The 16,837-nt window shown below is 38.6% G+C and overlaps 1 non-coding gene across 1 annotated transcript; it reads right to left on the reverse strand.

Moving 5' to 3' along the window:
- Positions 1-8,280: 8,280 nt before the first annotated feature.
- LOC145678232 (5S ribosomal RNA) lies at positions 8,281-8,399 on the reverse strand. Its single transcript, XR_014130314.1, has one exon. It is a non-coding gene; the product is annotated as a 5S ribosomal RNA (ribosomal RNA).
- Between the last annotated feature and the right edge of the window lie 8,438 nt (positions 8,400-16,837).

Genomic DNA, 16,837 nt, shown 5'->3' on the forward strand with positions numbered 1-16,837 from the left:
ATTGAACTTCAATGTTGGAAGATACCACCTTGTCGGTAGTACAAATGTAATATCCTTACAACACGCGGAACTTTTGCCAGGCATATCTAGGAATTTGGGAAGATTAATTGATATCCTTAATGTGCAATGTATGATTATGACGCATTGTTATGTACACGCAGACGGAACCAGGACAATCTATAGATGACATTTGCACTGTGTTTGGACAATTTGTTCGCAGAAAGTAACCGTTTTTGTCTATGAATACTTGAGAACATGGAAGGTATGAGATATACATTTTATGCGCAAATATTATAATACAAATCATTGTTAGTTTGGTGGATGCGTGAAAGAAAGAAAAGGAGTAGATTTTTGCAGACGTCCGGATATAAAGCGAGAACTGAGAATACGCATCTATAACATCTATTTTCTTTGTGTTAATGATATCGATGAACTAAACGGGGAAACTAAAATACAACTGTTTGCAGTATAATTCGAAGTATAGTCAAGTGCAGAGGCGTACTCACGGGGTGTCCACCGGGTGCGGACTCCTCGCAAAAGTTCCTAAGTGAACATACATTTGCAGACTTTCTCATTAAATGTAGTTATTAACAGGGAAAATATTGATGTATCATCAATATAAATCTGATCTTACACTTCATCTGTACTCTGTCTGTATCATGTTTTTGTGAAAAAGTAAGTGGAATATTTATCGTGTTTTCGAATGCAGAATAATAGTATATAGACATAGTGGCTTGTAGTATTGGAACCTTGCCCCCCGAAGCTTGGATCCCTTAGAAGAAAAAAAAATGCATGCGCGCCTGGTGAAATGGTTAACGAATTCAGTTCACTCGATGAATCGACAGATAGTAATACACATTTCGACAGATCGACAGCATTCGACAGATACAGACATATGAAAGTAGCACAAGAATTAGGCGAAAGTCCGTGCGTTTCCTCAATTCACGTAGGAAACAACAGAAAATATCAACTACCATAAAATAATCCGTATATATATTTAATTTATTTGGAATAAAATAAATATAGAAACAACCTGTTCATACATAACTACGGTAAGTGCGTTAATTGCTAACGTAAGAACAAATATGAAACAAGGCACAAAATAAAAAAGAAAAATAAAGTTAAAGGGAATAAATATTTAGGCTTGATTGTCATTCGTATTAAGAAGCTGGGTAATAAAATGTTAAAATCTACAGAAAATTATGAAATTAAATCAGGATTTGAAATAAAAGTCTATACATTGGAAGTAGGCCAGGGAGTTTGCAAGGCAGATGTGTGCGACACGCGTTACTTTATAGATTCCCTTCATTGAACTATAGTAAGCAGTACGAAGATGGTACTTTGCGTATAATCACAGGAAGGATTGAAGTTAATTACCATGGTAATATAATTATTTATTGATAAGTATTTCCATGTTAAATTATGAAAATTATAAGCACAAGGAGGGTGAAAAAGTAGTGTGACCGACTTAGCAATGACTGAAACATAAAATAGAAAAGCGAATAAAAACAAATGCCTTTTGAGTTATGTGGAATAAAGTTTCTTCTAGCCAGTAAGGAAGAATAGGATCTGGTGCATTCATTGAATACCTGAAAAAAATCGTTTATCAAAATAGAAGGAAACACACTTATCGTTGTGGCAACTACGAACTTCTGTTTACCTCAGCCCGCCTCAGCAAGTGCTTTCTATCCGGTCCGCGCTCCGTAACCAAACTCAACGCTGCCTGCCAGCGAAAATTTCATTCTTCAGTATCGTTGAGTTTATTGCAGAAAGCAATGGCAGATACGGCATCAGCACCTGCAGCCCCGGCACAGGCTTCTCCTAAGAAGTCTGCAAAGCCTAAGAAACCAAAAACAACACCTTCTCATCCAAGAACATCAGAAATGGTGAACAACGCCATCAAGAATTTGAAGGAAAGGGGAGGAAGTTCACTGCAAGCTATTAAGAAATACATCTCTCAGAACTACAAAGTGGATGCCGAGAAGCTTGCTCCATTTATCAAGAAATACTTGAGAAGTGCAGTTGCTTCTGGGTCTTTGGTTCAGACCAAGGGAAAAGGTGCATCTGGATCGTTTAAGCTTAGTGCTTCATCGCTGAAGGAGAAGCCTGAAGGTGGATCTTCAACCAAGGCGAAACGATCAGCATCAAAGGAGAAGAAGCCTGCGAAAAAGCCAGCAGCTAAACGTCCCAAGAAGACTGGTGAAAAGAAAAAGGCTGCTGCTCCCAAACCTAAGAAATCACCATCTAAAGTGAAGAAGGCAAAAACTCCCAAGAAGCCAAAGGCCCCGAAGCCAAAGAAGGCTACAGCAAAACCGAAAAGTGCTAAGAAGGCTGCACCAAAGAAGAAGTAAATGTGTCAGTAAATCATCTGACATTTTAAAACGGCTCTTTTTAGAGCCATCAAATACTTTGAGAAGAGTAAAATTGTGCTTTTCCTATCATTATCACATGTTCATTCATAGCAATGTATAGTATACACGCAAGGGACTTTGAGTTTTCTTTTTAACCGAAGCACTTCTTGATGTAAGTGCTTTATAACAGAGGGGAATTGAGGGTGGGGAAAGAAAGCTTTCACGGGTGTCAAGAATGGTGTACTCGAAAAAAAATGGGGAACACATTACGTAATGTCAATTTGTGATCACTTACTTTTTCCTTGTTCCTATCTTCAAGTAGCGAAACAGTACAGAAAACGCACTTAATGCATTTGTTAGAAAAACTTTTGCAGGCTGACTGGGTTCGATTCTCGGTGGGAGCTCAAATGTTTCGCATTGCACGTTAATAAGTAGGTCCACGTTTGAAACAGCCTTGCTGCTGAAAGGGACACTAAACTAAAATCAACTCTTTTCAAGGCTGGGGGGAAAGAAATGTTCGAACTTATTACAACTCGTGAAAGTGAAGTAGACTGGTTTCAATTTAACGTCGTACTATTATGATTTTTATGATAAAGGAGACGGGTGATTACGCCTAATGAATGATGGAAATACTGGTGTAATGAGAAAGTGTTAGGAAAAGGGAACACGCTAATAACCACGGATACCGTCTTATAATTCGTAATATTGCTATAAAGAAAAATAGTAACACCAGCAGAAATGTAGGTGTACAATTGAACTGATGTTAAGTACAAACAGACACTTAAAAGAAAGTTTAGTTTAACGTTTGCATTCAACAGCAGCGACCTCTGAGAAAATATTACTTTTGCTACCTTGGAAGAAGTACATATTCGCCTGCGAGTTCTATGAGATTAATAACGTTGAGAAGGGCAAACAGTGGTTGAATCGAAGTTAACTTATGCAACATATGGCAAAATCGAATCCTTGACCACATAAAACGAAGATAATCAATCGGTAAACATAGGGGAAACTAAAGAATATACTTGAAAGATAGGATGATATACGAAACGAGAGGAAACGAAGGTAGATGTATTAACTATGCAACATACGGCGTGAGAATTTAAAAAAAAAAGATAACAAGTATGGACAAGATCCTTGTTAGGATAACAGCATCTCTAAGTAGTGTATTGGTCCTAAAAAGGACCGTTTTTGAACTCAGTGCCAGAACTTCAAACTTAAGCACGTTCCCCACGGATGCGGCGAGCAAGCTGAATGTCCTTAGGCATGATTGTGACTCTCTTTGCGTGAATAGCACACAAGTTGGTGTCTTCGAAAAGCCTACAAGGTAAGCTTCACTTGCCTCCTGTAAAGCCATGACAGCTGAGCTTTGGAAGCGAAGATCTGTCTTGAAATCTTGTGCAATTTCTCGGACGAGTCGTTGGAAGGGCAGCTTGCGGATGAGCAATTCAGTGCTCTTCTGGTAACGACGAATTTCTCGGAGAGCCACAGTACCAGGCCTGTAACGATGGGGCTTTTTCACTCCACCGGTAGCTGGAGCACTCTTTCTTGCAGCTTTGGTGGCAAGCTGCTTTCGAGGAGCTTTGCCTCCAGTAGATTTCCTAGCTGTCTGCTTGGTACGTGCCATTGCAACTGTCACGACTTGTTTCAAATAATTGCGCGCTGAATGAAGTCAAGTTATATAAAGAGCAAAACCGTTAAATCAAGCTATTTCTCATTGGATAAAGTCAGTCGAAAAGGACAGTTCTCATTGGCTTAGACACGTTTTGTGTTTTTCCTCCGTGCTTTCCCTGCATGATCGAAGGAACAAAACCACGAGTCTTGGGCTGCTTGGGCTTGTATTTCTCGTGTGTGGTGAGCGAAGCAGTAACATATCGAAATGACAGGACGTGGAAAAGGAGGCAAGGGTCTTGGCAAAGGAGGTGCCAAGCGCCACCGTAAAGTTCTTCGTGACAACATCCAGGGTATCACCAAACCCGCTATTAGGCGTCTTGCTCGCCGTGGTGGTGTGAAGCGTATCTCTGGTCTCATTTATGAAGAGACCCGAGGAGTATTGAAAGTATTCCTGGAGAACGTAATCAGAGATGCTGTTACATACACAGAACACGCCAAGAGGAAGACAGTGACAGCTATGGATGTTGTGTATGCCTTGAAGAGGCAAGGAAGAACCCTGTACGGTTTCGGAGGTTAAGTTGGGGTTCCTCCTATTTTGGATATAAAATTGGCATAAACGGCTCTTTTCAGAGCCAACAAATTTATATAAAGGGAAAGATTTACTTTGTGCGATTTTCTGTTAGATTATAAGAATTCGTGTAACTACATTAAAGCCTTTTGATGCACACAAAATTACAGACGTAGAGAGATTAATTTGAGAAAATCATACGTTTTTTTTTACATTATGTACGTTCATGTATACGTATTCATATGTAGCAGTATTAATGCTGGAGAAGGGGTTCTGGTTGGAAATTGGCGATTTGTTGGAAGTAGCGAGCATGAGAGATGCGAAACGCAAGTCGGAATTTCTGTTCTGACAGTAGGATGTACGTATAGAGGCTTATACAACTTCTATACTGTGCTGTGAGGGGCGAATAATGCGTTAGAAACCTGAATCTTGTCCTTTATCTTGTTTACGTGGTCTTGGGTTCGATTTTTTTCTTTTGCGGTAGTGTCTATTGTGATTTACATGTAAATTAATGACACTTCGTAGCGGGTTAGTAAAATAAAGAGTAATACAAATATGAGATGTAGGTTAATGCATTGTATACTTCACATTATTTACTAAAGAAAGGCAGTAGTTACAAGAAACCTAGGCTCGCTCGTTGGGCACAGTAGCAAATGAGTTCTGAGATCAGAGAATAAGAGTAGTTGCGTATTACAAACCATATACATATAACACATATCACACAAATATGAATATCGACCTTGCAAAGAATAAATCGTACTTAAGTGTGCATTTAATGTCATTACTATGTTGCAAAAGAAATTTAGGAAAGTTTTTTGATCCGCTCTGTTCATGATGTCATTGGGGCATAGTAATGAACAATAATAAATGTCGAGAACATATTGAACAGAGTAATTTCAGCCAAGCCAACGCAAGAGAGAAACATGAGTGCTTTAAGAATGTTGGAAATTCCTTTGTCTAGCATGAAGTACATGAGAATATGTGGTATGAGGTTTTCTTCCATTGCTGAGAATCTGGGCTCGACTGTCCTGTCCTCTGGGTAATATGAGCCCGATGTACGCAAATATCAAAAAAATGTAGCTAGCGACAATACAAAAGGTAATGATCTTATAATTAATAATGTAGTGGGAACTAAGCACATCGCTGTTTGGAGTATTCTAAAGATAGTGTGACTTCCTATGGGCTTCAATTACGATCGACGACTACACATACTAATTAATCGAATAGCAGCGAGAATTTCGAATGACACTAAGCAACTATCTCAGACACTTTTGATGAGTCTGTATATCGAAAACAATTCATTTCAATCGTAAATCTCCTCTATAAAGGGGTTTGTGGCCCTCATAAGGGCCGATTTGTATGAGATATAGGTCTTACATTTATGCCTTCTTCTCAGTTTTCTTGGGCAGAAGTACAGCTTGAATGTTGGGCAAAACACCACCCTGAGCGATTGTAACTCCAGACAACAACTTGTTTAATTCCTCGTCGTTACGGATAGCTAACTGCAGATGACGTGGAATAATCCTAGTCTTCTTGTTGTCACGAGCAGCGTTGCCTGCCAACTCAAGAACTTCAGCTGCCAGGTATTCCATGACTGCAGCCAAATACACGGGAGCGCCAGCACCAACTCGTTCGGCATAGTTACCCTTTCGCAAAAGACGATGGATTCTGCCTACTGGGAATTGAAGGCCAGCCCTGCTGGAGCGGGACTTGCTCTTTCCCTTGACTTTTCCACCTTTGCCGCGACCAGACATTGTTCAATATTCTTTCGTAATAAGATGAGAGGAAAAATTGCGGCCTCCTTCCTTCCTTCCTTCTGTATGTGACAGTTTTTCCATGTAGGAGTACCGGGTTCCTCCTGGATCCCATACCTCCTATTTGTGCTGTACAAGCATATGAAATAGTACCATTGGTGTTGCGGTCAAAGGGCGACTGTCGCACCTAGAGTGACGTATGTGAATTGTGGCCTGGTCGTTAGCCCTGCTGTAATGATGGAACTAAAGGTTAGGTGGAAAGTTGGAGTCTGAAAGGGATTGGCTGGTTTGTGTTCTTCTTGACTGATGATTGGCTGATAGCTGGTCCAATGTTGTCCGGAGTGGCCCTCATAAGGGTGTGGTCCTGAATGAAGTTTCCAATTCAAATTACGGTTGAGATGGACTGATGTCTTCTATGATTTCACAAAGTATCGTGAGCTTAGTGAGCATGTTGGAGGCTTCTTTGAGACGGGGGAGTCTGCACTTTAAAGCTTGGACGAGTTGAAGAAGTTGTGGATCCTGGAGGATAGCCAGGACATCTTCCAATTTGGGTTCATTACGATCAGGATCAGAACGTGGCAGAGAAGCTGTGAGTTGATTATTTGATGATGTCCTTCTGGATGAATGTGTCTTGGTAGCATAAGTTTCCGCAGCGGGTTGCGTAGCCGGCATAGCTTGTACTGGTTGGGTGGAGTCAGATGATAAAGCAGGAAAATCCGCCGCAGCTGGGAGCTTTGTGGGTGGATTGCGTCGTGTTGAAACTTTACGCAGAATTGGACAGCCTTGATAATTGCCTGGGTGAGCTCCTCCACAATTCGGACAGGTTGCTGGAGCATCAGCAGGTTTATTGCACTTATATGTAACATGTGATTCAGCACATTTTAAGCATCTTGGAGTTGCATAGCAATACGATTGCGTATGTCCATAGCGCTGGCAGTTGTAACATTGGACGAAAGTCTTTGTCCTGTAAGGTTCAACTCTAATACGGTAAAATTCTCATGAATCAAGTCAGTTTTGTTACTACTTCAAGCGTGCACCCGAGTGCATCAAATGAAAAGCAAGGCAGTTGGCGCGAATTGAAACACGTACTGTAATTTAAATGAAGTCGATAAATCGGCGGACACATCTAATTTTGCTGAACGAGTGAGTCATCATGCCACCAAAAACTAGCGGAAAGGCTGCAAAGAAGGCTGGTAAAGCCCAAAAGAATATCTCCAAGGGAGATAAGAAGAAGAAGAGGAGGAGGAAGGAGAGCTATGCCATTTACATCTACAAAGTTTTGAAGCAAGTGCATCCTGACACTGGCATATCTAGCAAAGCTATGAGTATCATGAACAGCTTTGTTAATGACATCTTCGAGCGTATTGCTGCTGAAGCTTCTCGTTTGGCCCATTACAATAAGCGGTCAACTATCACCAGCCGGGAAATCCAAACAGCTGTGCGCCTTCTTTTGCCTGGTGAACTTGCCAAGCACGCTGTAAGTGAGGGTACGAAGGCTGTTACCAAGTACACAAGCTCTAAGTAAAAATCTTCTTCAAGATTTTTCATTTCAAACGGTCCTTGTCAGGACCAACACATTATTCGAAAGAGTTAAATCACGAAATTTGCTTCATTCTGTTATGTAGAAACACCTTGAAATCCAATTTCTATATGCTGTTAGTAAAAAAGTAAAGCACATAGCGGAGATGTGTCGTGCTTGTATACGAAAGGCATTTACTCGCCGGAGATCTACACTTAGTCATAATAATTTACTTTTAAAAAGTGGTAATACATTCCGTGTTAAGTATAGTAGTAGGTGCACACGGATCGGAAATCAGGTTATTTTAATGTGCCGTGCAAATAAACAGGCTGTTAGTGTAAGAAATAGTGGGTATAACGCTTAGAATATCGATTAATCGCTATGAAATAATGTTGATAAATTATCTCTTGAAAGTACTATAAAATTAATGTTTCTAGTATTTTCGTACTTGAAGGATAATGAAATTTGAAAAAGAGATGCCAACAGCACCTGGTGTTCCCAGGCGGTCACCCATCCAAGTACTGACCAGGCCCGATGCTGCTTGACTTCGGTGATCGGACGAGAACCGGTATATTCAGCATGGTATGGCCGTTGGCAACTACCTTTTCTTCAATGTCCTGTTAAGGAAGTATGTTTTAAGTAAGAATTGACATTATTAACTATAAAGGCAAGCATATTAACGTCGTTAACATTACTTGGAATATACTAATATTCGAATAAATATTTGAATGTTCGAATGATGAGTGATTCGGATGTTCATAGTGCCACTATGTCCTATCGAGTTTACTATCACGAACCACGTATGAAATTGTATATAAATAAATAAAAATAAATCCTTTATTAAGTATTGATTACAGGAAAAAGGCAAACTTACATTCTTTAATGTACACAATGAAATGTATGAAAGATATTTTTAAGATATGTTTCACTTACCCTTTATAACGCAAGGTAGTTTTCAGTGTAGCATCCTCTTCAGCTGCGAGATAACGTAAGGCAGATGATCATTCAGTCGTGAAGCACTAAAATGTAATATACATTTTAACTATTATCGATAAGAATTATTTACTGCAGGGATGCAAATAAAGTGAGGCAAATTAGTAAATAAAAACCGATACTGTAACTGATAATGTAATTACGTATCTGTATTAGTTGTATATACAGTAATCGCACGATTATCCGCGGAGTTGGATGTTGGCATAATCGCGCATAATCAGCAGTATGAGCAGAAAAGGGAAATGAAATGAAATCTTTAGATTTACGTCGCATACTTATACCGGTTACGCTAAAGGAGACGGTGATGATGAGTACTGAATGAAGAAAGTGGGAGGAAACGGGAGAAACCCGAGAAAACCCATGAGCACGGTCTTTATGCACGACAAAGTTCACACGGCACGAGCTGGGATTGAACCAGGGACCCCAAGCACCGGAGGCCAAAAAAGGGACAAAAAGTCTTTCGTGCAACTTTCGTTTTCGGTAAAAAGTTTACACATAATTTAGAAAGAGTAGTTTTCTGGTCTTTTTATTTCACAAGTTGGTTCATGTCTATATTTTTTACATGCATAAAAAATTTTTCAACTCCCTTGCTTAGTTCCTGTTAAAGACCTCTACCTCTGATTGTATTTTTTGCACATATTCTTATTGTTTTCAGACAACATTTCTAAGAGCGTAATTTATCGTCAGCAAGAAAAGAAAAGGAAAGCCTCGGATAGTGGAATGTGTACTGTATATATATATATATATATATATATATATATATATATATATATATATATATATATATATATATATATATCGTATTAGTATATAGTTTTATTTTATACGTCTCCTATTATTACACAATGTGCAGATATTGTGAAAGCGCAAGTAAATATGTATAACTCCCCGTTCTGCACTTAATAACTTGAAAGAAGTTCGGGGAAGGTAGTGTAACAGAAAGTGCAAACAGAAATGAGGGTTTACAGGCATTTAATATTATTCCGTAGTAGTATGATTTTTTGTAAAATATATATATATATATATATATATATATATATATATATATAAACATACATATTCAATGATATAGTAAGAGGTTAGCAGCACTGATAGAACTGCAGAAAGTACAAAACCGTTAATAAGAAAGAGAGAGAGATGGTGGCCGCTTTTGTGCTTTTCATTGGCTAATTCCGAATTGCGCGCGAATACGTACGAGATTTCTTTCTTTTTCCTCTTCGCAGCCCAGATGTTGCCAATTAGAAGTTTTTAGTACTACATTTGTATGAAAATGTTGCCTTTAAGAAATGTGGTTTGCATACGGAGAAAAGAGCAAAATGAATATTTATCTTAGTGGGCATGAAAAAAGACGAAACATTTTGCAAGATGGACACACGAACTTCCTTAATGCAGGCGTTCAGTACATTATTGTAAAGAAAAAAACACTAAAAAGAATTACTTCAATATCCCTAGCAACATTCAACAATTCATAGAGAAAAATCTTTATTTTGAGAACAATGGAAAACTATGTAATTGTAGATAACTACTAAATTTAATGATTAAGGAAAACGTTTAGGCCCGGCCCTTCAGAAAGAAAGTGCACAGAATTTTCTCTCATGGAAGCAATTGCAAAATCAACATTTTGTTTGCAGTTATAATTAGAGGATCTATATACAGGGTGTTCGAAAAAGAATGTATCCTCTTGAAAGAAAATATTCTCTGGGCCCCTAATCCTTTATATACCGAAAGGAAGTTTGTATAGCATTTTTTCTTACCTTCGTTAGAAGAATTGAAAGTGACTACTATCGTGACACGGGAGATATTTGATCGATAGTCGAATTACTCCCATGCTCGAATGAACACGTCTCTTGTAAGGAGAGGAAAGGCTTCTGTGATCCGCTATCGCAGCTGTGTCATATCTGCAGAGAATGTTAGGACACAAACGTGATCTTTGAGAGCCTCGTGAAAAGAAGTCGCATAGTATCATGTGTGGAGACATCGGGGCCATCTGAAGAACGCTTCATCATTAGGACCAAGGGCGAGTTACGAAACACTCTGGGATATATTTATTAACATAACTTCTCGTCATTCTGCAAGTGTGGTGGAGCTCCATCCTATTGGAAAAGGAAACCTCGGGAGCCCTCTTCATGTGTAGGTATCGTTCACATCTGAAGCATGTGAAGATAGATTACTGTACTATCGTGTACCTAAAATCATTTTCTACGAATACGAACATGTCTACACTGAAGGCAGTGCAGCTCTTTTTCTCTTTTTTTTTTGGTCATGTATTGTAACGCGGGGCAATGCACACAATAACATGTAATGTTGTGTATCATCATAAAGGGCCAGGGCGATGATTGGATCTTGATGGACGTGGAGAACTGATAGGTGATGTGAGTGGTATTGTGATCTATGGTTGTATGTTTACTGATGAATGCATAAGGAGAGGTGAAGGGGTTGCCTTTTTTTTTATGTCGATCGGCAGGGAAGCGATTGGGAAACTTTTGACTTTGTTTTTCAACCGAATATATTGATTGAATAGGTCGCCGACAATTTTACGGGGCGTCACGTCGTTGCCTTTTTCATGTCGATCGCGAGCGAAGCGAGCGTTTTTTTTTTTTTTTTTTTTTACCGACAATATGTATTGAATCGGTTGCCAACACCTTTAGGGGCGCGTCACGTCCTTCTTTCTGTGCTGATCGCGAGCGAAGCGAGCGCGAAATTTTTGACTTTTTTTTTTTTTTTTTACCCACAATATTTATTCAATCGGTCGCCAACACTTTTAGGGGTGCGTCACGTCCTCTTTTCTCTGCTGATCGCGAGCGAAGCGAGCGCGAAATTTTGACCTTTTTTTCTCTTTTTAATTCTTTTTTTTTTCTTTAAGAAAAAATATTGATTTCATAGGTCGCCAACATTTTTACGGGATGGAACATCGTTTATTTGTTTTTCCAACCGTCTTTCTGTCTTGAGCCCCCGCCAAGTTAACTTTATGGTGGACAAAAACTATGTGCGGTGGGTTACCGCGGGGTTCTCCCGTTTCCTCCCACTTTCTTCATTCCACCACCACCATTTCAATCATTTCTCATAATCAGCGCCTCTTTTAGCCTAAGCGGCATAACGTGGGACGTAAAACAAAGATTTCCTTTAGTTGCTTTCTGTCTTGATTACGAGCGCGAAATTTTTTACTTTTTTTTTCTTTCTTTTGATATTATTCATTTAATAGGACGGCAACACCTTTACGGGCCGCCGCGTCGTCGTTTACACTTCTTCAGCCCATATTCTTTCTGCTTGTTCGTTTTCCGGCATCTTGTTATCACCGCCCGCGGGAATGCCTATGTCTTTCATCGCTTTTTGAAGCAAATCTTTAATAAATATGCACTCTCACATTTCTACTAATATGCATACCACAGTGGATAGACTGTAACTAGGAAAGCAGAAGCCTGCATATCATATTATTTAACAGTTGAAAGTGAACTGCCATTTTAAGTTTGATTTTGATCAGATGAGTGCAGTTCAACTCGTCGACAATTGTGAAGATTCTCGAGGTTAGGGACCATCCATTTTGTGCTTTGTAATGAAAATGGCTGCAGCCAAACTTCTCTGATCTGAATGAAACTTGGCATGATGATACATCTTGACCTGCTCTACAAGTTTATTTAGTATTTTCCGTTGCGCAGGCTTTTGCTTCTCCAGGTTCTCCCATGGAACTGAGAAACGTATTCAGTCGAACTTCTGCGGTAAGTCAGTATATCATCCTGAGAAGTTTGATCGAGATAGCAGAGGTTCGACTATTCGTTTTTCAATTCCATGTGATATTACAACACGGTGAACTAAATTTATATAGAAACACTTTGATTTTGTTTTGTTTTTTGCTAGCATTAAACTGAGAAAATGTTATTGAATAGACAGAGAACACCACTCAAAGAAAAGTACATCATAAGAATATATATATGGTTGCTGTGGTTCTCGGTTTAATTTGCTAGTTAAGAAACTTGCTCTAAATAAGTACATCTTACAGGTGAAAAACTAAGCCAGGCGATAGAATTAAATATAAAGTTATACACTTTTATTTTACGTTTACTAGTGTTGGGTTACTACTGTAAAATAAGTCAGTATATATGAAAGATAACTGTATTAGGTACTATTTTCCACCGGCGGTGTATTCTTGCATAGTGTACTTAATGTTTACAAGCGGGGCGCTACTAGTATGGATGCATGACAAGTGCTATTGAAACTCGAAAACTAACTGGTTTCCACTACCCTTGCTTATACGTATACCCGCGTCGCCTTCGCTCCTGTTCACTTTGGACGCACATTCTTGCTATCGCTCAGGCCCCCAGCTTTCTCCTGTTTTGGCTCCCTTAAATAGTATTCGTGCTTTTTATTGGCCACCTGGCAAAGCACTTGTAATGATTTTACACCAGTAACTCTAAAATACATGTGTATTACTTTATTTAATTCTGTCGTCTGCAGAATTTTTTTTTTTTTTCGTACAAATATGCCTTTTCATGCAGAACACTGAATTTTGCCTGTAAATTTTTGAGAATATGCTGTGACGAAACTTGAGCACCGTTCTTCTTTTCTTTCTTATCACGAGTCTTCTTTAGCCTAATGAGCACAATCATCACACGATAACGACTATTCTTTTCATTTAACTTGTAAACAAGTTGAACTAATAATAATAATTGATGTACAAAGGAGAAGTGTCCTACATATTTGAGGTAAAAAATAAAATAAATATACTTCTACTTCATCCGTGTTTACAAAGTTAAATGTTATCGATTTACAAAAAATGGTCACCTATCCACACACTGACCAGGCTCGACACTGCTTGACCATACATATTAAAACATCGGTCCCACTGAATACACAAGTAGTAAGCACATTCACATAAAAATAATTAGGATTACAGTATATAAAATGTGTTAATTAAAATAGCAAATGCCTTACCTTATCACAGGCGATCCAAAGCCACTGCACATCATCTGCTACGCACACTATATTCCTCCAATATTTCACTCACTTCCTATATCACGCAACAGAAAATATTAATAAAATTCACTTAGCAACATTTTCATTTTTAATCAACAATACGTATAACAATTAAGAATAAAATTAATTGTGAGCACATTGTTATAATTAGAATACTGTTTTTATTCGTTTACAAATATGGGATTAATATAGAGCTGGCAGCAACAATATATACAACTCATCCTGTATGTATCGTAAATCCTAACTTGAGAAGACATCTCTGACGCAAACAATGAGACAAGAAATCAAATACTATATCCGACACATTTGGGGTTTATTGAACTTCAATGTTGGAAGATACCACCTTGTCGGTAGTACAAATGTAATATCCTTACAACACGCGGAACTTTTGCCAGGCATATCTAGGAATTTGGGAAGATTAATTGATATCCTTAATGTGCAATGTATGATTATGACGCATTGTTATGTACACGCAGACGGAACCAGGACAATCTATAGATGACATTTGCACTGTGTTTGGACAATTTGTTCGCAGAAAGTAACCGTTTTTGTCTATGAATACTTGAGAACATGGAAGGTATGAGATATACATTTTATGCGCAAATATTATAATACAAATCATTGTTAGTTTGGTGGATGCGTGAAAGAAAGAAAAGGAGTAGATTTTTGCAGACGTCCGGATATAAAGCGAGAACTGAGAATACGCATCTATAACATCTATTTTCTTTGTGTTAATGATATCGATGAACTAAACGGGGAAACTAAAATACAACTGTTTGCAGTATAATTCGAAGTATAGTCAAGTGCAGAGGCGTACTCACGGGGTGTCCACCGGGTGCGGACTCCTCGCAAAAGTTCCTAAGTGAACATACATTTGCAGACTTTCTCATTAAATGTAGTTATTAACAGGGAAAATATTGATGTATCATCAATATAAATCTGATCTTACACTTCATCTGTACTCTGTCTGTATCATGTTTTTGTGAAAAAGTAAGTGGAATATTTATCGTGTTTTCGAATGCAGAATAATAGTATATAGACATAGTGGCTTGTAGTATTGGAACCTTGCCCCCCGAAGCTTGGATCCCTTAGAAGAAAAAAAAAATGCATGCGCGCCTGGTGAAATGGTTAACGAATTCAGTTCACTCGATGAATCGACAGATAGTAATACACATTTCGACAGATCGACAGCATTCGACAGATACAGACATATGAAAGTAGCACAAGAATTAGGCGAAAGTCCGTGCGTTTCCTCAATTCACGTAGGAAACAACAGAAAATATCAACTACCATAAAATAATCCGTATATATATTTAATTTATTTGGAATAAAATAAATATAGAAACAACCTGTTCATACATAACTACGGTAAGTGCGTTAATTGCTAACGTAAGAACAAATATGAAACAAGGCACAAAATAAAAAAGAAAAATAAAGTTAAAGGGAATAAATATTTAGGCTTGATTGTCATTCGTATTAAGAAGCTGGGTAATAAAATGTTAAAATCTACAGAAAATTATGAAATTAAATCAGGATTTGAAATAAAAGTCTATACATTGGAAGTAGGCCAGGGAGTTTGCAAGGCAGATGTGTGCGACACGCGTTACTTTATAGATTCCCTTCATTGAACTATAGTAAGCAGTACGAAGATGGTACTTTGCGTATAATCACAGGAAGGATTGAAGTTAATTACCATGGTAATATAATTATTTATTGATAAGTATTTCCATGTTAAATTATGAAAATTATAAGCACAAGGAGGGTGAAAAAGTAGTGTGACCGACTTAGCAATGACTGAAACATAAAATAGAAAAGCGAATAAAAACAAATGCCTTTTGAGTTATGTGGAATAAAGTTTCTTCTAGCCAGTAAGGAAGAATAGGATCTGGTGCATTCATTGAATACCTGAAAAAAATCGTTTATCAAAATAGAAGGAAACACACTTATCGTTGTGGCAACTACGAACTTCTGTTTACCTCAGCCCGCCTCAGCAAGTGCTTTCTATCCGGTCCGCGCTCCGTAACCAAACTCAACGCTGCCTGCCAGCGAAAATTTCATTCTTCAGTATCGTTGAGTTTATTGCAGAAAGCAATGGCAGATACGGCATCAGCACCTGCAGCCCCGGCACAGGCTTCTCCTAAGAAGTCTGCAAAGCCTAAGAAACCAAAAACAACACCTTCTCATCCAAGAACATCAGAAATGGTGAACAACGCCATCAAGAATTTGAAGGAAAGGGGAGGAAGTTCACTGCAAGCTATTAAGAAATACATCTCTCAGAACTACAAAGTGGATGCCGAGAAGCTTGCTCCATTTATCAAGAAATACTTGAGAAGTGCAGTTGCTTCTGGGTCTTTGGTTCAGACCAAGGGAAAAGGTGCATCTGGATCGTTTAAGCTTAGTGCTTCATCGCTGAAGGAGAAGCCTGAAGGTGGATCTTCAACCAAGGCGAAACGATCAGCATCAAAGGAGAAGAAGCCTGCGAAAAAGCCAGCAGCTAAACGTCCCAAGAAGACTGGTGAAAAGAAAAAGGCTGCTGCTCCCAAACCTAAGAAATCACCATCTAAAGTGAAGAAGGCAAAAACTCCCAAGAAGCCAAAGGCCCCGAAGCCAAAGAAGGCTACAGCAAAACCGAAAAGTGCTAAGAAGGCTGCACCAAAGAAGAAGTAAATGTGTCAGTAAATCATCTGACATTTTAAAACGGCTCTTTTTAGAGCCATCAAATACTTTGAGAAGAGTAAAATTGTGCTTTTCCTATCATTATCACATGTTCATTCATAGCAATGTATAGTATACACGCAAGGGACTTTGAGTTTTCTTTTTAACCGAAGCACTTCTTGATGTAAGTGCTTTATAACAGAGGGGAATTGAGGGTGGGGAAAGAAAGCTTTCACGGGTGTCAAGAATGGTGTACTCGAAAAAAAATGGGGAACACATTACGTAATGTCAATTTGTGATCACTTACTTTTTCCTTGTTCCTATCTTCAAGTAGCGAAACAGTACAGAAAACGCACTTAATGCATTTGTTAGAAAAACTTTTGCAGGCTGACTGGGTTCGATTCTCGGTGGGAGC

Source organism: Thermobia domestica, unplaced genomic scaffold (genome assembly GCF_964235325.1).
Source record: "Thermobia domestica unplaced genomic scaffold, izTheDome1.hap1.1 HAP1_SCAFFOLD_2134, whole genome shotgun sequence".
In the NCBI taxonomy this organism is placed as follows: Eukaryota; Metazoa; Arthropoda; class Insecta; order Zygentoma; family Lepismatidae; genus Thermobia; species Thermobia domestica.